The sequence below is a fragment of the Emys orbicularis genome, chromosome 5, assembly GCF_028017835.1.
Source record: "Emys orbicularis isolate rEmyOrb1 chromosome 5, rEmyOrb1.hap1, whole genome shotgun sequence".
Lineage (NCBI taxonomy): Eukaryota > Metazoa > Chordata > Testudines > Emydidae > Emys > Emys orbicularis.
This window is the reverse complement of record NC_088687.1, coordinates 125,802,671-125,823,617: the sequence shown is the minus strand read 5'-3', so window position 1 is coordinate 125,823,617 and position 20,947 is coordinate 125,802,671. Positions and strand designations below refer to the sequence as shown.

The 20,947-nt window shown below is 40.8% G+C and overlaps 1 protein-coding gene across 7 annotated transcripts in view; it reads left to right on the top strand.

Moving 5' to 3' along the window:
• ADD1 (adducin 1) overlaps nt 1-20,947 on the top strand; it is a 118,179-nt gene that overhangs the window by 33,158 nt on the left and 64,074 nt on the right. The window contains exon 1 of one of the 7 annotated variants that reach the window (XM_065405436.1): nt 4,393-4,441. The exons of the other annotated variants lie outside the window; for them this stretch is intronic. The gene's annotated coding sequence lies outside the window, so the exon portion shown is untranslated. Of the gene's footprint in view, nt 1-4,392; nt 4,442-20,947 lie in introns of those variants that run through there. 7 annotated transcript variants of the gene reach the window in all.

The window sequence follows — 20,947 nt, the reverse complement described above, 5'->3', positions numbered from 1 at the left end:
TTCATGAGAAATAACCAACTGTCCAGATGAAAGTTCAGTACTATTTAGATTATACTCTGTAAAGGCACACAGAGAACTGCTCACATGGTTTAGCAGAAATGTGAGCAGGATAACATATTGAAGCCCATTTTTAACAGATGTCGTGTTTTAATTGCCTTGCCCAGTTGTTTTTTAGAAATCCCACCAGAGATAGCCTGGTTAATCTGAAGCACTTTACAAGTTGCTTTGAAAAGATACTGTGTAAATGTGAGGTGACTATGCATGTACTTGGCTCTAAAAATGTTGAAACTGATGGGATACCAGAACAAATGTTCTTATAAATGAAATAATGCTTAACGGTGTACAAAGGTGAATTATGATGACACTGCTATGATGTAAGTACTATCACCATTTCACAGATGTTAGAGAGGTTATGACCTTCCCTAGGCCACAGAGGGAGTCCTTGTGAGAACTTGTGTTAGAAGTCAGTATTCCTGAATTACAGTTCTCTGCTCAGTCAACTAGACTATGCCATCTCTGACTCTGACTATAATAAAACTATGCTTATGTATAAGTTCAGCAATACAGAATTCAGAATCCTACCAAGGATTGTCTGGAAGCTGTAGTCAGGATCAAACTGTTACAGTAGTTTTCATAATATTCAACAGCTACACAAGAGCTTGGTTGTTCTGACATAGTTTTGCACCATATGCATTTATTGACTAAATTGCAATTGAGAACCTTTCTGGTCATGTTTTAACAATGGTTGAGCATGATTTTTAAAGCCCAGTAGGGAGAGAGCCTCTGACTACTACTATGCAGGCAGAAACAAGGTAAGGTAGGAAGAATTTTATTTTATGTATTCTGACAAATCTTGTAATCTGAGCTGGTGCTCAGTTAAAATCTTGGTGATAGCATAAATGAAGTTGTTCAATTTTCCCTTTGCAAAAGGTATATCTTGCAAATGGCTTTTATATGCTACGGGCCTTGACTGTACAATGAGAAATGGTTTTATTTAACTTCGCAAGTTTGGGGAATGCATTTGGTTTGTTCTATCAAAATTGCTTACTGCAGCAGAATTCTAAGATGCAATGTGCATGTGAAGAGAAATGGATACCCCCGATGGAACTAAGAAGAGAGAGTATCCTCCACTGTCACTCTTACCGCCATGATGATGAAGGCTTGATTATAATAAGCATATTTGGTGCCATGGAAACAGCCTGTACGCTGTATTTAAATTCATTTTTATATTTACCAGACTTTTTTTCTAAGTTCTAGTAATAGATCCAAGCAGGGATCAAAGGTTTCTGTATTAGAATGGGGTTGTGAAGTTCCTGCACAGCTGTGGGGTGTTAAACTCACTCTCTCTCTCTCTGGCCCAGCCAACAGCCACCGCTGTCCGGCCGCTCAGCTCTGAAGGCAGCGCAGCAATACCGTGACCCCCCCCTAAAATAACCTTGCAAACCCCCTGCAACTCCCTTTTGGGGCGAAACGCTGGTCTCCCCTGTGACATCTGTATAATATAGGGTAAAAGCACACCAAAAAAGACCAGATTTCACAGGGGGAGACCTGATTTCATGGTTCGTGACGCATTTTTCATGGCCATGAATTTGGTAGGGCCCTACTCATGTAAAACCTTTTGGGCAGCAAAGGAACAGTGTTGACAGATTGCAAAGGGAGTCTTGTACCTAACTGGAAGGAAGGTGAGTATAGAATATGGGGCTTTGTGGGGGTGGAGGTAAACATTCTCAAGGCCCCATCAGGAATAAGAAAGGATTAATTTTGTTGGCCTCTCTGCAGAGTGTGCATAGAAGCCATTTAAAAAAATGAATGATTACTAGTTTTAACAAACATCATGCGACTTTGCATAAACAATTCCACAAGAGTTCAGTATCGTTTGCTTTTCATTTTTTTTAAGTATAGTGATTTGTTACATACATTTTAAGTTAACTTTTAAAATACAGTTATCAAACAACTTTTGGAGAAAACACTTAGAATATAATATTTGAGTGAATATAATGAAAGTCAGCATAAATGTGTCTGAAGCGTCGTTGTAGCGGTGGTGTTCCCAGGATATACGAGAGAGAAGGTAGGTGAGGTAATATCTCTTATTGGACCAATTTCTGTTGCTGGAAGTTACGAGCTTTCAAGCTACACAGAGATCTTCATTAGGTCTGGGGAAGGAAGCAGAGTCTGAGCTAAATACAAGTTGGGACAGATTGTTAAGCAGAAGGGGTAACATGTTGAAGCTGATCACTTGAAATGAAGTGGACAGTTGGGGGTTAGCTTGTTATGCATAAAAGGTTTGCAGTGGCCAATTAAGGGTTGCAGGCAGTATGTGTTACAAATTGTAATGAGTCATAAAAACCAGTTTCCCTGTAAAGTTCATGGTTTTTGGTGTCTAGCAAATTTATTAATTTAAATTCCCAAGCTCACCTTTCAAGTGTTTGCAGGTTTCCTTTGGGGGCAACTACTGAGGCTAGGTCTACACTACAGCGGGGGGTCGACCTAAGATACGCAACTTCAGCTACGTGAATAGCGTAGCTGAAGTGGCGTATTTTAGGTCGACTTACCTGGCTGTGAGGACGGCGGCAAGTCGACCGCTGCCGCGTCGCCGTCGACTCCGCTACCGCCTCTTGCCGCGGTGGATTTCCGGAGTCGACGGTAGAGCCATCAGGGATCGATTTTATCGCGTCTTCACTAGACGCGGTAAGTCGATCCCCGATAGACCGATTGCTACCCGCCGGATCGGCGGGTAGTGAAGACGTGCCCTAAGAGATCAGATGTGTCGTGATGACTTTGTAAAAAGTGTTCTCCCATGGGTGATATGGTGTTTTTGTCTTCTATCATTTTTCTGTATGAGTTTATTAAGAGTGTAGTGATTGTCTGGTTTTGCCCATATAGTTGTTGTTGGGGCATTTGATGCACTACCACATGTTGTGATAAGTGTGTGTAGAACCCATGAATCTTGAACGGTGTGTTGTGGTGGGTATTGATCATTGTAGCAGTGGAGATATGTCTGCAGGTTTTGCATCTGTTATTCTGCAAGGGTCTGGTGCCACTTTGAGTTGGGGTGTCCTGGTTTGTCGGGAGCTTGCTTCTGATGATGAGCTTGGTGAGGTTGGAGGGGTTGTTTGAAGGCCAGAAGAGGGGATTTGTGAAAGATTTCATTCAAGATGTGGCTCCCATCAAATATGGGTTGTAATTATTTGATGATATCCCATATGGATTCCAGTGTGGGGAGGCAGGTGACAACTATGGTGTGTGGTCAGTGGGTTTCTTTTTTCTGTATTGAAGTGTAAATAATAACATGGGACTTTCTCTAGCAGCCATTATATCTGAGCATAATAGAATAATTAGGACTAGGAACAGTGGCCTAGAGAGAACCAGTTGCTCTGTCAAACACAAAATGGTCCCCCAAAAAGGGGAAGTTCTGGTGAAGAGGGGAAAGGACTTCATTCCATCCATGATACTTGCCTTAATGCCCACTTGTCAAATTCTTCCACAGCTGTCTTCATATCTTTCCTACAGCCCCCTATATAGAATGTTTTCCTTGAATTGATCCAAAAGGGCTGCTGCATTCTCCTCTTTTTACTCCTGAGGGAATCATGCGCCAAAAAATTAAAAATCATGCTCACAATATTTTAAAATTCTGCAAATTTTATTTGTCACTAAATAAATGTGGCTCCAGCAGGGTAGTGGGGAGCAGAGGCCACTGGCTGCATTGAGATGGGAGATCACCCTGAAGCCCCCACCTCCCCCAGTACAGGGACTCGGTAGTGTCTAGAGTGCCAACAGGCTTGGTGAGGTCAAAATTATGTTACTAGACACTTCTTGTTAGCCAGAAATAGATTAGAGACAGAGGGTGGGGAGCCCATACTAGACAAATGTAATGTCTTGATAAAAATTCCAATCCCCCTGGCACTTCCAGTTTCTGGTAATTTGGAAGTGCTGGGATTTCTACCAGGGTGCTGTCTCTGTCAACTGCTTGAAGTCTCCAACTTTCATGTTAGTTTCAGCTTGTAGGTCTCTGGTAAACTTAAAGCTCCACCCTCTTCTAACTGCTGGAAATTTTTACTCCTCTTCGCTTTCCAGAGCCTCCTGGCTGCTATAGGATAGGTAGAGCTCTTTCCTGTTTTTCCTTTTCCTTCCTCTTTTTGTGGATTCATCTCTCTTATAAGTATCTCCACTACTTGCCTCTACTGTTAATAATGCTTCCTAAAAAGATGCATGAAACTGAAATGAATCATGAGTTTAATTGCTGCCCACAGGTTTCTGGATCGTTTCAGCCATATTGTTAATTTCACAGTGCTGTTGCTTGGCAAATCGATGAGCAGCAGTGGAGGCACTAGGAATTGCATGCAGAAAAGAGAACACTTCAGTTCATATATGGACTAAGACAGCTTTTTGAGAGAGCTCAGATTTTGTGGAAATTGATGATTTAGGCTCCCCAATTCCCGTGGTAAGTTTTCTAATTGCTTGTGGTGAGTAGATGAGTGAAGTTTTCAAGTTCTGTGGCTACATACTTCAGTGGAGCTCAGAACAAAGAACACTACCAAAACAATTAAAATAACTAAAAAGCAATTTAAATAATCTGATTTTTAGTACCATGATTCCTCATTGCAATATTTAAGGTAATGATGCATCAGGCTTCATTTAGGGTTCTTCCATAAGAACATAAGAATGGCCATACTGGCTCAGACCAGTGGTCCATCTAGTCCAGTATCCTATCTTCCGACAGTGCCCAGTGCCAGTAGCTTCAGAGGGAATTAACGGAACAGGGCAATTACTGAGTGATCTGTCCCCTCTCATCCAGTCCCAGCTTCTGGCAGACAGTTTAGGGACATCCAGAGCATGGGCTTGTGTCCTTGACCATCTTGACTAATTCTTTTTGAACCTGATTATACTTTTGGCCATCACAGCATTCTCTAGCAATGAGTTCCATAGGTTGCCTGTGCGTTGTGTTTCAATCTGCAAAGCAAAACTTTTCTCGTGGACCTCTAGTTTGTCCTTACGGTGACCTGTTTCTTCAGTTTTCCTGACAGCTGCTATGTGAAAGTTTCTTGATATGTGAAAGTTTTAGCTGCTTCTGGTAGAGGGAAAAGATCTTTGTATAATGAAATAAAGAGAGACTAGAATATGAAATTTCACTTTTGCCACACTGCTTTGTGTCTACAAGAGAGAGTCTTACATTTTTCATAAGTTTTTCTAGATGGTAATCTCCTGATTTAAATAGTTATTTTAATTTGGGCGTTTTCTTCCTAGATTAGACAACATGTTGCAGCAATAAATAAATAAAAATTGCATAAGATCACAATAGAAAACTTAAGGTTTTTAAAAATTATTTTTACATGAGCTAAGAAGAGTTTGAGAGTAAAGTTAATGCTGGCAAAACCTACACAGTCTCTGTCGATGGTTCTACCCAGTTCAGGGTCCATCTAACCATGGGTGCTATCCTTGACTGGAATGTTCATTTGTTTAGGGAACTGGTCTGCACAGAAGGGAAGGTCACATAAACCAGAGTTCCAGCCATCTTCACTCAAATTTGTTGTTCCATCTATGGCCCTCAGACTAGGGTTACCATACATACAGGGTTTCCTGGACATAGCCTCTTTTTTGAGCCTGCTTTCTCTGTCCCGGCGGGGTTTTCAAATAACATGAAATGTCGAGCGGGGGGATGGAAGGGCAGAGTTTGCAGCAGACAAGCTGCAGCTCAGAAAGAGCCCTTATTGTTCCCCTTCCCAGTTGCTCCCTCCCCTGCATTCACAGCTGATTGGTCCATTCCCCTACAAGCCATAGCTGCCAGATCCTGCCCACCCAGGACACTCCTGGGGAAGGCGTCCCTCAGGGGGGCGCTGACTGATGGCTGTCACTGCGACTTGGGCTTGTGCCAGCTGCCCTGCCACCATGACAGGGAGCAATACTGCCCCCAACTGCAATGAATATCCCCCTATGTCCTCCTTCCCCCTCCAATTCCCCCAACTGTGCGCCCCTCCGGACCTTTCCCCCAGTGTCCTCTTTTGGGGTACCTGAAGTAGGATAACCACAAGACAAAATTGTCTTTAGTTATAGACTCTGTTTTTTGTCAAGTTACTTGACAGTTGTTCTTTTAACCTTTACTAAAAAATGGCTTTCCTCCTCTCAAATCAATTATGGGCCTAGAAATTAACTCTGGTGGAGACTGAACTCAATGGTTCAGCAAAGGGTCAGATTTATCCACCTAAAGTTGAACTTCTATGTATCAAACTATTGCTACTTAGCAACAGCAACTGATCCATGTGGACAAATTTGTTAAAGTGAGGGCTAACCTGTTAAAATTCTATAGGTTCAACTACCTTTTTATATTTCTTAAAAAACCTGCTGGTGAAAACTAAACCTGATTCTTTGCTCAACACTATCCGAAAACTGTCTTTTTAAAATGAAATTAGTCAATGTAATGTTTTATATTAGTTTTGTTATTAAAGTGTTACAGGTCTTTGATTTCAAGACTAGCTATTGTTCAGGTTGTGATGGGGAGGGGAAAAGGTTGTTTATGGCTGGATTATTGTAGAATTATAACATTTGAGGCATCTTTAATTTATAGTCTTACTGCTATTTTGTCATAAAACACCATTTGGAGAAAGTACCAGACCTTTGTTCACAGAATGGGTACAGCACAAACAACAAAAGTGCAATTTCACTGTTATGCTTCGGTCCTACTCTGGGAAAGACTATTCTAGATTTACCATTTACCCACCACTTTAGATATACAAAGAGCCATACAAACACTAACTGTTTTACAGTACCAATTTGTGGTACCCAAGTATGATTCCTATTTTACAGGTAGGAAACTGAGACACCAGATGGGTGAAGCAAATGAGATATGTAAGAGGTGAGGTTACACAGGGTGTCATAACATTCTCATCTGACCTGATTACGGCAACACTCAGTCCCGGCCTACACTCCAGTTAGGTCAATGCAAGGCAGCTTGCGTCGACCTAATTCTGTAAGCATCTACACTAAAATGTTGCTACACCAAATTAATAATTCCACCTTCGCAAGAGGTGTAGCGCTTAGGTCTACAGAGTTCGATACAGTGTCAGTGTAGACAGTGCATTGTTTACGTCAACTGTTGCTGGCTTTCATAAGCCATCACACAATGCCTCACACTGACAGTTAAATCAGTGCAAGCACTTCTGATGAGGATGTGTACCTCTGACACAAGGAACGTAGTGTGGACATGTAAAGTGATTTAATTACTGCGGTGGCTGTATGTTAACGTAATTGAGATCAAAATAGTTTTGTAGTGTAGACATACCCTGAGTTATCTAGACAGCAGCTTTTTTTTTCATAACACAACAGTGTATCTGATGCCAGAAAAACCTCACTTCAGACAGCCTGGTTGGTTATAAACACTGTGAAAAGCTGTAGCATGATGAGAGTACATATAATTCTTTAGCATACAATAAATTAAGACTTGAATGCTGGTGTCTTCTTTTATCAAGACTGTATGCCTGTTGATCATGGTAGACTCCTCTACCAAGCAAATCTGAAAACTTTTGTATTAGAAAATCTAGTCATGTTTCTAGTTAGTTACAACTGGGATGTGACCGGAGTCTACTAAGATCTTCCCCGTGCACTGCCCAATTGTGGTCAATACCTTTACACATTACAAATTAACATTAGGCATTTTTATTTATTACGATTGTTAAAATTGCCTGTATATTTTAATTGTGAGCAAGATGTGTGTGCCAATTTAGGGTTTTTTTCCCCCCTCAATATTAGATTGTTTGCCTTCCTTCTCCCATCTTCTTCCTATTTCTAGTGCCTTCCAGTGCTTCTGTCCTAAGAATGTGGGAGGGCAATACTTGAAGCTATAGAAATTAAAAAAATAAAAATAAATCTATGGAGAGGTGAGAGAGAGCACTGCCAAGAAGAAGCAAGCAGCAGTCAAAATGAATGAATTCCCTTCAGGAATTCTGCCTCACCTTGTCCCAGATTACTCTGGTTTGGGGAAGCAGAGGGTCAGGATCATCCAGACTTTTTTTGTGTGTTTCTGTCTTCAGAGGGGTATTCCTACCCACCTCACTTTTTATTTTAAGAAGTAGGCGTGCAGCTAATTGTGTGTGTGTGTTTTTCCCCCCAGAAGTCCAGTACTGGGTGCAACTTCCATTCATTAGACTCTGTAAGGGTATTGTGTGGTGTGAGGCCAGTTTTCATTTTCATCTTCGGTTCAGACATGCTGACCAGTCTGTGCCCTCAGGCTTTTTATGTGCTGTTCAGGTCAGATCAGTAACTTGCCACTGAGAAATTAGATGCACAAGCTGCTGATCTGATCTGACCTGTGCTTAAAAATCCTGAGAGCATTTGCTTACTGGCATGTCTGACCCTGAGGCGTGGGCTGGGCATTTGTGTTGACAGGAACCTAATAATAAGCAGTATTTGGGTTAAACCTGAATATCTCCTTATTTATATCTTGTGTTTCTTCACTAACTCTCAAGCCTGAAGAGTTCATATGGCAAAAATAACCATATGGTATTCTCCCAGTATTAAAATTCCTGGCTGGTGGAAATACCAGGAGAATAACAGCGCTTGTGCTGCTCTGGCCCCATTAAAGGCTCCCTGAGCATTAAAAATGTAAGTGAAAAATTTCAACATTATAATTAAAAATACTAAACCCTGCTCACACCAGAGGTTGGAAATGGCTGCTTGCCACAGTTCTTATAAATGTGTTGAATGGAAGTTGTGGCCTATTACTGTGCCCTTGAATTATCTGTGTGTATGCTTCTCCAACTACAATATGAGGTGTAACTGAGTGATACTAAAGACGGAATTTAGCATAGCAATAAACGAGGCTGGAAAAACCCTCTTTCTTGTACAATTCAGTGGAATTTACCAAAGAAATTGAGGTTCGAGGGGAGGCCAGTTTTCTTTCTTTCTCTCGCTCTCTCTGGGCAGGTCATCTGTCAGTGCTGGTGAGATTTTTAAGTGTAGTTCAGCTGCTTGTCTAGTGGGTAGTAAATTAACTACTTATCCTTTGCATACAACTGGATTTTTGGCGATTCTAAGCTACCAGAAAATGTTTTTTAGTTATGTTTAGTCTTGAGGGAAGTAAGGAACATTTTAAAAACTTTTTTTTAAAGGTTAAGATTGGTCTTGACTGTCATTTTATTTTTGAAAGTTAAAGTAAATTTTTAAAAGACATCAGCTGCATTGCAAAATGTAATGCAGTATTAAAAGCATAGAGCTAAATATGAAGAAAATATGAACCATTATGATAGAGTAACTCATTAAAAATGCTACAGAACCCCCTCTTCTGCTACTTACATCTCAAGTGTAATATAATAGGTATAATTAACTTTACCATATCTTTAGTTAAATATTAAACTCACTGGGGTAGGGTTTGTTTCTTTTACAATATAGCTGTATAGCGCCCAGCACAGTTGGGCCTCTAGCTGCACAAATGATGTGCCTGCATGGAAGGAATGGGGAAGGATACTAATGAAACTCATGCTTTCCAGTTTGCACAAAAAGATCAGATTGTAAAAATGTCTGGTGCCCTCGTAGTGAACCTCTTTGGCGTACCTCATTTTAGTCCCCGGAGATAAGCTAAACATGTTTGTTCAGGCTTGTTTCCCAGAATGTGTGTGTGTGTCTCTAATCAGTGATGTGAGCTGTTCTGCAGTATAGCCTGACTCTGGCAGCATTGTACTGAATCTCTCACCCAGCTACGATAAACTGCTGAATCCATGCCAGCAGTGTTCTCGCAGAGCCATTTGGACAGAGTAGGAGAACAAGTTGAAACTGGTTAGAAACAATCAAACCAAGAAAATGGCAATGAAGAACTAGGTCATTAGTTTGAAACCTCTTACTTTACCTTTAGCAAAGGCTTGAACGTTTAGGAGTGGGTGATGTGCCATACATGCTTTTATTCTTATGTTGGTGACACAGAACTGGCAGTGGAAGGTTAGTGGAGACAAGAAAACCATATTATCAGAAGAGGAAGTGGGAAACAGGACCTGTGCATAGCCTGCTCAGCTTGGAAGCCTGAGAAGGAGCTGATCAAGGAGCCAGAGCAAAGTAGGAGGCTGGGATTGGGAAGAATCCAGGGGCCTGGTAAATCAGATACATTCAAGTTAAGTGTCTCTAGCTCCCTTCCCTTCTTAATCTCTCTCTCTCCTTCCTCTCTGCTCCAGTTGTCCCAGGTACTCATTCCTCTCCCCTCTCTTCCTGATCAGTCCCTTCCCAGGCTATTGAGTGTCTTTCCTTCTCATTAAAAGAACAGGAGTACTTGTGGCACCTTAGAGACTAACAAATTTATTTGAGCATAAGCTTTCGTGGGCTACAACCCACTTCATCAGATGCATAGACTGGAACATATAGTAAGAAGATATATATACATACAGAGAACATGAAAAAGTGGAAGTAGCCATACCAACTGTAAGAGGCTAATTAATTAAGATGAGTTATTATCAGCAGGATAATAATCATTCTTGCTTATCTCCTGTTCCCTCTTCTGGTTGGTCTGCGCAATGCCCTCCCCTCCCCATACAAACTGGAAACAGACAGCTATAGGAACATCCCCATAGCTCTTCTCCCCAGCCCCCATCAATGACTCCCCTGGTCTTTCAGAAGGCAAGCAGAGTAGGTAGCAGATCCCCATAGCTACTGCTGAGCTACCAGTCCCTCAGTCGTTTGATGCACATAGAGATTATTCTGTTAAAGCAGAATTTAAATTCAAACACTGGGATCTGTGTATCAGAAGAAACCTTAACTTCATGCCTTTACTCTTGCCCTCCTGCCTTTTGTGGTCTGGGAACTGATAGAACAAAGTTAGAGGAAGCAAGTGAGAATGCAAGAAACTGGGCCAAAAAAAATCTCTCTATATGAGGTAGATGTTTTATCTGCGTTAAAAATTAAGGAAATGCATTTTTTTCAATGAAAGATGCACTTTTCCTGTTAGCTGCTAGAAATTTAGTTTTATGTTCTGCAACATGTCCTTTATCTGGGAGCTTGGGTGTGTTGCTTAATCTAAAAGAGAATTTTTAAAATACATGAAAATGTGGTTAGGCTGGTTTTTAACCCCAAATGAATGTTTCCAATTGAGAGGCTCTTGGGCAACTATTCTCTCCCCCCCCCTCCCCCCACCTGGGAGGCAGTTAGTAATTTTACCTATTTTCCTTCTTCTTGTTCCCCCTAGATGGTCCCACTTCCTGGTTGCAAGCACACTTGTTCTCCCTGGTGTTGCTCTGTCAGTTCACAAGCCCCAAGAGGCTAGAGGGAAAGACTAATGGCATGAAGCTAATGTTTCTAGTACCATATAGATCCCAGTGTCTGAGCTAGGATGTTAGATTGGCTTTGGTAGAATAATCTCCATGTACACAAATATAGATGTTGATTCTGAGCTGACAGGGCTTATCTTCACTGTAGTGTTCGTTCAAGGTATAACTCAATTGTTGCCCCAACCCAGCTCCCATGCATGCACAAATATCTCTAGCTCAAGTTAAATGGTGCTTTAAACTCAACCTAGTTGGCCTATCAGGGAGTGAAGTTTGAAGCTCAAGTGCTGCTGACACCGGAGCTAATAATGCAATGGGGATTCAGCTACTCTGTGCTGCTGATCCAGGCACTCTGTGCAGCTCCAGTGTTTTACAGTATGACCTCTCTCACTGAAGCTAGGCTAACTTGAGAGGAGTTAACTCCAGTGTCGGTAACTCAAGCTAATGCTGCAGTGAAGATAAACCTTCACAGTATTATTATCACTGTTTCACAACTCTTCTGATGTTTACAGATAGAAGCCAGGTCACCTAGCTTACCTGCAGATGTTGACAAAGTGCTCACCTTGGAGTCAGAAGTCGGTTTTTAGCATGGAGGAGCCTTGGGAATTACATTTCTTACCAAACATGGATATTAAAAAATGCATATTGCCTTGCATTAACCATGAAGTTCCTAGAATCAAATCAAAGTATCCCTTCCTTCTTATTTGTCTGAATTCACCTCCTTCTCCCTAAATGGTATTCTGGTAAGGGAAAAGGGAACTGTCTGTGCTGTGTTTTTACTCTAGGATTCTAGCTAGGTCTGTCTTCACTTCTGCTTAAGAAGGGCAGTCTGTTGTCTAGTCTCCCTCTTGCCATATACAGGACAGAGTTAGCTGGTTCTGAGAAATCTCCTGCTCTGCCCCTTCTCTCCTCAGAGAGCAGAGCTTTGCTGCTGGGGTAGAGATCCTGGGTCCTCATCTTCCTGAAGAGGATGCAGATAAGGGACTTCCAAATAGGATATCACTTCTCCTGTCAGATTGAGTTTTGCTCCACTAAGACCTAGGAAGTAGAGGGAAATTCCCCAACTGGCATTGGCTTATACAGTTGTTCCCACTTCGTATTTCCCTATCTGGAGATTCCTCACTTTCTCAGCTAAATTGGAGGGGAGTTCTTGAAGAATAGCACTTGTCCAATCCAGGCAGAGGGGCTGGAGCTCTCCTGCTTTCAGAAGTTTGGGAGTAGCACTCTTTTCAATCCCTGGTTAGTATGAAGGGAGGGGGAGTCACCTATCCCACTTTAGCGCTGGTTTGCGCTGCATGTGTGAAGAATAGCATCTGGCCTTAAATACATATTCTGAGCCTCAACTGTACTGAACTTTGGACAGATTAAGTAGCAGCTGTGTTTAAGTATGGTTTCAACTAAATCAGTTTCTACATTCTGGTCATCAAGTGTAGATAGGGCCAAGCCATCTTAGAAGCATATTTAAAGATGTTCTGACTTAACCATGTAAAAACTGGTTTAGCTGGAAATATGTTCAAATGTGGTTCTGAAGTCCTTTCCTAACTGAAGGTACTAGGGGTCATATTTGGTAATTTATATGGCTGTATAAGGTACCGAATACTAATCACTGCAGTTTGCCCTTTAATGGAAATTAACACCAGAAAAATAGAAGGCAGCTGGGAATTGATTTACTCTTAGGTCATTTTTATTGCCATGTTTCAAACATTAGACCTTATTTTTCTTAGACATACTCTGTAGAAGGTACCAATAAAGGACTCAATACTTACAAAAATGCCTCCCCAGACAATATTTTTCTATGATCCATGGTTCATTGAGCAAAGAAAAATCTTTATTGGTTTTTAGCAATCAAAGAGCAATTTCAAGTTTTCCATGGCAAAAGGCCAGTAGCTATCTGCTACTAAATAGATCTGTACTAGTTTTCTAAATGCAATTTCCTGTCTAATTTGAAGCAGATTTTTAGGCTTAATTGTTTACGTGTCCTTCCTAACCACTTTACAGTAACTCCTCACTTAGTCGTCCCGGTTAACATTGTTTCGTTGTTATGTTGCTGATCAATTAGAGAACATGCTCGTTTAAAGTTGTGCAATGCTCCCTTATAATGTTGTTTGGCAGCCGCCTGCTTTGTTCACTGCTTGCAGGAAGAGCAGCCCGTTGCAGCTAGCTGGTGGGGGCTTGGAACCAGGGTGGACCAGCAGCCCCCCTATCAGCTCCTGCCTCCCCTAAGTTCCCTGTGCGGCAGCTGCCCAGCAGGCTATCAATTGCCAGCAGTTCAGTTGTCCCTCCCCCCCTTGCCACGTACTTCTCCTGCCCTCTGCCTTGGAGCTGCTCCCGGGAGCCTCCTGCTTGCTGTGCAGCGGGGGTGGGGAAGAGGGGGGCTAATGTCAGGGTGTCCCCCACTTACCCCATGTCTATAGAGCAGGGTGGGGGGGACACACGACAGGGCTCATGACGGAGGAAGCTTGCTGGCAGCAGCTGCTGTCTCAACTTGCTAAAAAAGACAATGTACTTAGTGAAGTCAGCGTACTTAAAGGGGCAATGGGCCCCCCCCTCTCTCACACACACACACACACACACTCACACACACACTCACACACACTGTGTGTCTCTCTGTCTGCCATGATGTCTCCCCTCCCTCCATTCCTGCTACCTTGTAGAGTGTGATGCTACATTAACAACAATGTGTTAACCATTGAGTGCTCAGCCAAGTTCTAGTTCATCATTTAGCACTAAGGTGCATTCCTTGGGAAATATCCCACCCTCTTCCACTCTTTGCCTTCACCACCACAACCAAGCTTCACAGTAATCATTGCTGTGTACAGTATTAAATTGTTTGTTTAAAACTTATACTGTGTGTGTGTGTGTGTGTGTGTGTGTGTGTAATATATATATATATATATATAAAATCTCTTTTGTCTGGCCCCCCATTTACATTAATTCTTACGGGGAAATTGGATTCGCTTAACATTGTTTCACTTAAAGTCGCATTTTTCAGGAACATAACTACAACGTTAAGCGAGGAGCTACTGTAAAGGCTATTGTAATTTTTACTCTGAAAATAATCAGAATAGGAAATTCTCTCGTTCTGGTTTATAGTAGTAGAACTGGGTTGCACATACCACAGAAATTGAAGACAAGATACATCGTATCAAGCTGATCGCAGAAAGCTGTGACCACATTGTTCACGTTCTTCTCAAAGTTTCTGTGAAACAGTCCTCGTGGCTATTGCAAGGTCTATTCTGTTTGGTGGCAGCTAGTCTTCAAGGAATATGAGAAAAATGGTGATCCAGACACAACAAAAGGACTAACAGACATTGAACACTACCTGCCTGAAGAAATGGAAAGACACAGTGTAGGATCTTGACTTTTCTCATATTCCAATCGCAAAGCCTGGGCACTCCTTTGTAAGCTTGGAGCCGCTGACTCAGTAAACACCATCAACCGAAAGTGACAGCCAATGCTGTCACCTCACACCTTCTCTGTAATTTATAGACTAGAGCTGACAAGCTGATTAGTCAGTAGGTTCAGAAGGAGCTTTTTCTAGGTGTCCAACAAAGCCCTGCCACTTCACCACTATTGTCCCCATATACTACAGAAGAAATAAACCAGTCCCTTATGGCCACTAAGAGTAGAAAAGCTGCTGGTAATTCTTTAAGAATTTGGGGCCAAAGGGACAAGCATGGTTGGCAGACCTAAGCGTCGCCATACATTCGATGGGGAAGATCCCAAAAAGCCGGTGGGAGGCGATAGTGATTGCCCTCCTCACACAGGGAAACCACCAACTGGTGCTGCCAGCAACTGCCCAATATCACTCTTCTCCATAACTCGTAAATTAATGGAAAGAGTTTTACTGACCTGTCTTACCCCTATGTTTGAGGCCATCCTGCCAAAGGAATAGGTCAGTTTTAGATCAGAATGAAGTTACTGCGACCAGGTTCTTGACATTACTAATTACATCAAAACTGGTTTCCAGTGGAATCTAAAAACTGGAACAGCATTGATTGATTTGTTTGCTGTCTGTGATACAGTATGGAGATATGGGCTATTACTCAAGGCATCAAGAGTCATCAAATGCTGTAGTACTATGAGACTCCTGGCCATAATGTTGAGCAACTGTAAATATCGCTTCCTGTTGAATGGGCAGTTCAGAGGTCTGTGGTGACTTACCCCAAGCATCTGTGCTGATTCCTTCACTAGTCAGCATCTGCATTAGTGACTTGCCTGACACAGTTTCATGTAAGTTCATTTGTGCTGACCAAATTGTTCTGGCAGTACATGGCAAAGACCTCACCACCATCAGTGACATTCTCTCCACCGACCTCAAGATAATGGCAGAATAATTTCAAAATTCGAAGCTCCATCCCAATGCCTACAAAACCTTGGTAATAGCTTTTTATTTAATCAATAAAGCCACCAAGGAACTGCTTAATGTTACCTTTTGCAGTCAATGAATCTGAAATGAACCCTATCTGAACTACTTGGGTGTAACTTTGGATACAAGCTAGACTTTTAATGCTAATCTGGAAAAGATGCGAAAAAAGATAAAAACATGTGAAAACTCACAGGTACAACGTGAGGTGCCAATGCCCACACACGCTTAGAGCAGCAACTCTATCACTGGTATACTCAGTCGCTGAATATTGCTCACCAGTCTGGGCAGACAGCTCACCAAATCTCTGGACATGCAGCTTAATATCATGATGAGAATTATAACTGGAACATTAAAATCAACACCTGTTCGGTGATTGCCCACTCAGGAACATGTACCCATGCTCAACATCTGGAGACAGATACATACAGCTTATGAGTACAAACAAACCAGGGCCAACCTGAATTTACCAATTCATGAGAACCTCCAGACTCTTCTGAAGACACCTGAACTCTTGCAAGCCTTTTTGGGATTGGGTTTAATCAGGATCTTCCAGTCTTCAATCTATCCTGGAAGCAATGGTTTACATTGAGCCATTTCAGAATATCGCATGGCAGATGTTGTCATCTCTCACACCTCTGAAAGATGCGAGACAATGCACAGTGTGCATGTGGACACCAGTTACAAACTATAGACCACAAACTATAGACCTCAGTGTCCATTTTGAATTTTTTTGCTGGTGGCATCTGTCTTCGAGCCTGTCCATATTAATCTTCATCTAATATTGTAATGCATTCTAATACTATATGGTTAAAGTCCTCCTACTGACTTCAGTGGGCTTTGGATCAGGCTGATAATGGGGAATACTTGCTGATAGAGTTTATAAATGCTGTAGCGTAAGTGAATCTTTGTATAATTAGCTTTCTCCACCAGACTCAATTTTTCTGTCTCTTTTCTCTCTCTCTCTCTAATATTTCTGCTTGCCAGAACCTGTCGTCTCCAAGACTGGCGTAATATTCCACCCATAAAATGCATCACCTCTGGCAAGTTAAGCTTTTGATAGTGTTTGGTATAAACCATGTAAGAGTCCAGTCTTGAATTCACAATGTCTTTTGGTATCAAACATGAAGATGACATTTGTACTTCGTGCCAGTTCAAGTGAGCAATTCTGTTATGTGCAAACAACCAGTTTTATTAGGATTCTAAGGACAGCAATAAATGTTCCTGCTTGTGAAATAATCTCTTCCTGTTGCAGACAAAGAGAAGAGAAAGCTTAGAAGATATAAGTCAGCTAGGATTGTTTGGCTAAAAGGAAAATGATTGTTCGATTTGTTAAAGACTTATTCTGCCTGCTAACTAGTCCGATCATGAACTTGCTTTATTAGCTCTTGGGCTTCCTAAGATGGTGCCAGCTTTTCCTTTTTGAAGTTCAACAGGAAACATTTGAAATGCCAAGAAAAAACTCAAGTACAACACTGCCAAAATGTTCATACTGAAGAATACACTTGTTGAAAAAGATGGAAACTTTAATGGGCTATCATAAATAACTTGTTTCTACACTGTATAGTTTTGCTAATTTTTCTAGGGCAGATGATTGAATAAATGTGTTTCTAAAACGTTTTTTTAAAAAGAGCAAGAGCAAATATGTAGGAATCACTGAGGTAAAAAGGTAATCAAAGTGCTGTAGTGTAAGATATGATAAAGCTGTAATTATATACTATATGCAAAAAATACATTAAAAGAACATTACAGTTGCAAAGTCAAGCACTCAAAAGTTAGGAAATGCTTAAAGTTGCCTGTGCAGTCTTAAATCAGCTCTTTTCTGTATGTATTATGATATAGTCTTTAATTATATGAACACATACTATTTTTTTCCACAGGGCCCTAGCCTCTTTCATGTTTACTGACTGAACTTGGATATCCTGAAGTGTTGGAGCCAATGAATTAGAAATACATTGTATACTTGCTCTTCACTTGCCCTCGATTTGGCCTTGGCTGAGGCTTTTTTTTTTTTTTTTTTAAGGCATTTCTAAACTGCAATGTCAGATTTCTGGAATCCTGAGACCCATCAACATAGATATGCCAGGAAAAGCCCAAGTGTAGATGCAGATTAGGGTTGCCAACCCTCCAGGATTGGCCTGGAGTCTCCAAGAATTAAAGATTAATCTTTAATTAAAGATTATGTCATGTAATTAAATCTCCAGGAATACGTCCAACCAAAATTGGCAATCCTAATGTAGTTATATCAGCTCAGGGGACTGATATAATACCAGCAAAAGGACTTTTTTGCCCTTTTAAACTGTATGTACATTAGTAGGGTTTGCTTGTATAGCTATATTGGGAAACCTTTTAAGTATAGACAAGGCATTAATTTTGGGGAGAAATCTAGAGAGCCCATTCTTGTTTAGCTTTTTGGATCAGCACAGGACATTCAGCGGCACAGAATGAATACGTATGTGCCTAGCAAAGCAAAGCCTGTACTGCTTCCTTGTCTTTATGATCTCATTTCCATATATGATCTGGGTGCTGATTAGACTGCCAGTCAGACTCCACCTCTTCCAAAAAAAAAAAAAGCGGTGGGGAGAGGTTTCTAATGAAGTTAACAGGTACAAATTGTGAGGGATCCTGTAAAATTTTGTCAAATCTCTCTGGCTTGCTTCAGATTAAAAAATCCTTACCTTATTGTCAGTGGAAGTACCATGAATGAGTTGGCAGACATCTTTCAGAATGGAACAGGCCAGTATTACGCTGAAAAATAGTCTTTTATTAGCCCTGATTACTAGCCAAAGTGAAGGAAACGGAACCTTAGAAATCAAGCCATATATATGCTAATAATGTGCAGTGGGCTTGGGTGTACTGGAATTGATCTATATAACTGACCAGATGTGATTCTTAAATCTGAATTGTATATTGGGTTTCCTATTACTATCTCTAGGCAATGACATACCAACAGGCACTTTTATGAGCTAAAGCTATTCTATTCTTAGATATCAAAGTGGGGGAATGAACGGGATGACTTTAGCAAGATACCACATTCCCATTTTGAAATTACCTTGTCAGGCTGGATCAGTCTCATGCAAAAGAGAAACAGTGAAGCAGAATCAATGTTGTGTCTAATGATGCGAACCTTTTGAAAACAGCTTTGACCGCTGTAATTTTCAAAATAATTTGAAATAAGTGGAAGTAATAATGAAAGATTGTTATTGCAGGTTGGTTCATACACCCCTTGAAATAAGGGTGGTCTGTATATGCACCATATAGAAAATATCACAGAAGTGCAGTAAGTGTTTCAGATTTTTTAAAAGCTAATATAAATTAGTACTGGATACAGAATAGTTTTCAAAGGTTACTCTTTGGGGGTATATCAATTTGGGACTAAACTCTCAATAGAGCTATTGAGAGTAGAATCTGGTATGATGAGGTTTTTATGCTATTATGTTTAATAGTACTGTTCTTGCCTTTTCAAATTATTTTTCCACTCTTCACATTTTATTAAAAAGGTTTCCTTAGTGATGTAACTCCTTGCTCATTCTTCTTGTTCACTATACATAAAAATATGGAATTTCTGTAACTCTAAGACTGGTCTGAAATAAATAAACCAACATAAAGTTAATTTGCAGCACTCAGGTTTTTTTCAAACATACAATCAATGTCAAGCATTATCAGCTGCCAGCTAAACTTCTGCTCTTTTAATAATCTCAACTATTGATGAACTAACCTTTTTGCAATAAATAAAAGCATTGTTGACTTTTAAATTAACATAGAATCCTCACCTTGTAGTGGAACTGTTGTATGATACTTAAAGAATTTACTCAAAACGTGTATTTTTATTTATTTTATATTGATGTAGACTGAGAACAGAACTAGTAGGTCCTCTTCATTTCTAATTCTGGCTATGCTCCCGGTGTGGCCATGGACAAGCCATTTAACCTCTGTTTCTTACTTTATTTTGTAGGATGGGAAACTAGGTAAAAGTGATTGGGCTCAATGCAGGAATCCCTATGTCAAATTCTGTAGCTTCTGTTAAGCAAAAGGTCAGATTGGATGATTATAATGGTCTTTTTGGCCTTAAAATATATCAGTCTGTTCTTCTCATATTACTGTTATTGAGAATTAAGTACTTTGTTTGTATAATGGTTTGAAGGCATAAGTGCCATTGGCTAAGATATTCAAAAGTGAGTAGTAATTTTGGGTGCCCAACTGGAGACACCTTAAAGGGCCTGACTTTCATTAAGTGCTGAGCACTCGCCTTCTGAAAACCAACCCCCTTTAAATTGTCTCAAGTTGGTGGCAAAAATCACTAGATATCTTCTTCAAAATCTTGGCCATTATGATTTGGGTTCCTAGATGTCCAAGAATGCAGTGTAAATTTTGATCTAGTTAAGCAGTGTGCTTTATTTTGCTGACCTAAATGTACGTTACTGCTGAACCCAGTTTTCCAGTGTTGAAATCACATTTTTCTTTGCTAGGACTGTGGAGTTTAGACTTGTTAAACAAATTATTCACTTGGCTTCAGAGGTAGGTAGGAGCTCTATGTTCAATTTATGAATGCCACCTGATGACCAGTGCTTCTGCCTGGAAGGTGTGCAGCAACTGTCTAAATGTAGTCTCCAAAATAAAATGTAAGAGATGCATTTTAGTCAAGTGTGTAGACAGGGGAACAAAAAAGGGAGGCAAGAAAATCATGAAAGGGAGGGTAGAAGGAGGAATGGCCAAAGGGTTGGTCTCCCTCACCAAATGTTAATTTACCATGTGCAGTTTTCTGCATTTTAGTCCAATCTACCTTCTTCTTTCGGATTATAAAATAGCATGTCATAAAGAGAAAGTGTAATGGAATAGGAATGGGGGGAGAGAGCATGGAACAAGATGGAGGGAGTTGAGAGGTACGGTGCAGATGTAAGCAGAGTGGTGCACAGAAGAGAGTGGAGTGAATCTGGGTGAGCTAGAGTAGTACGTGGAAAGGGAGAAGGAATGTTAGGGCAAGGTTTCTGGGAATTACAGAGGGAGCATGGAAGTGGGACAGGAGAGAGGATGTCTCAGTTGGGGCGGTAAGGCATAGAAGATTTAAAAATTCTTCCAAGGAGAGATGGGTGTCTTGGATTAAGGGCAGAGGAAGAGACACTTATTGTGCTGGCACAAATGTCTTCATGTTTGATTTATGGAGACCTTTAATTTAGGTGCTAATGGTAATTTAAAGTTGCGATCAGTCTTTAAGCTTTTAAGAGTGAATGATTGAACTCTGCTCAAAAGCAGGGAAGAGATGAGTGGTTATTTCTTTTCTCTGTTAAGTATCCTAAAGGGCTTGTTTGTTTTTTAACAAGTGTGTGTGCTCAGACCTACTTGC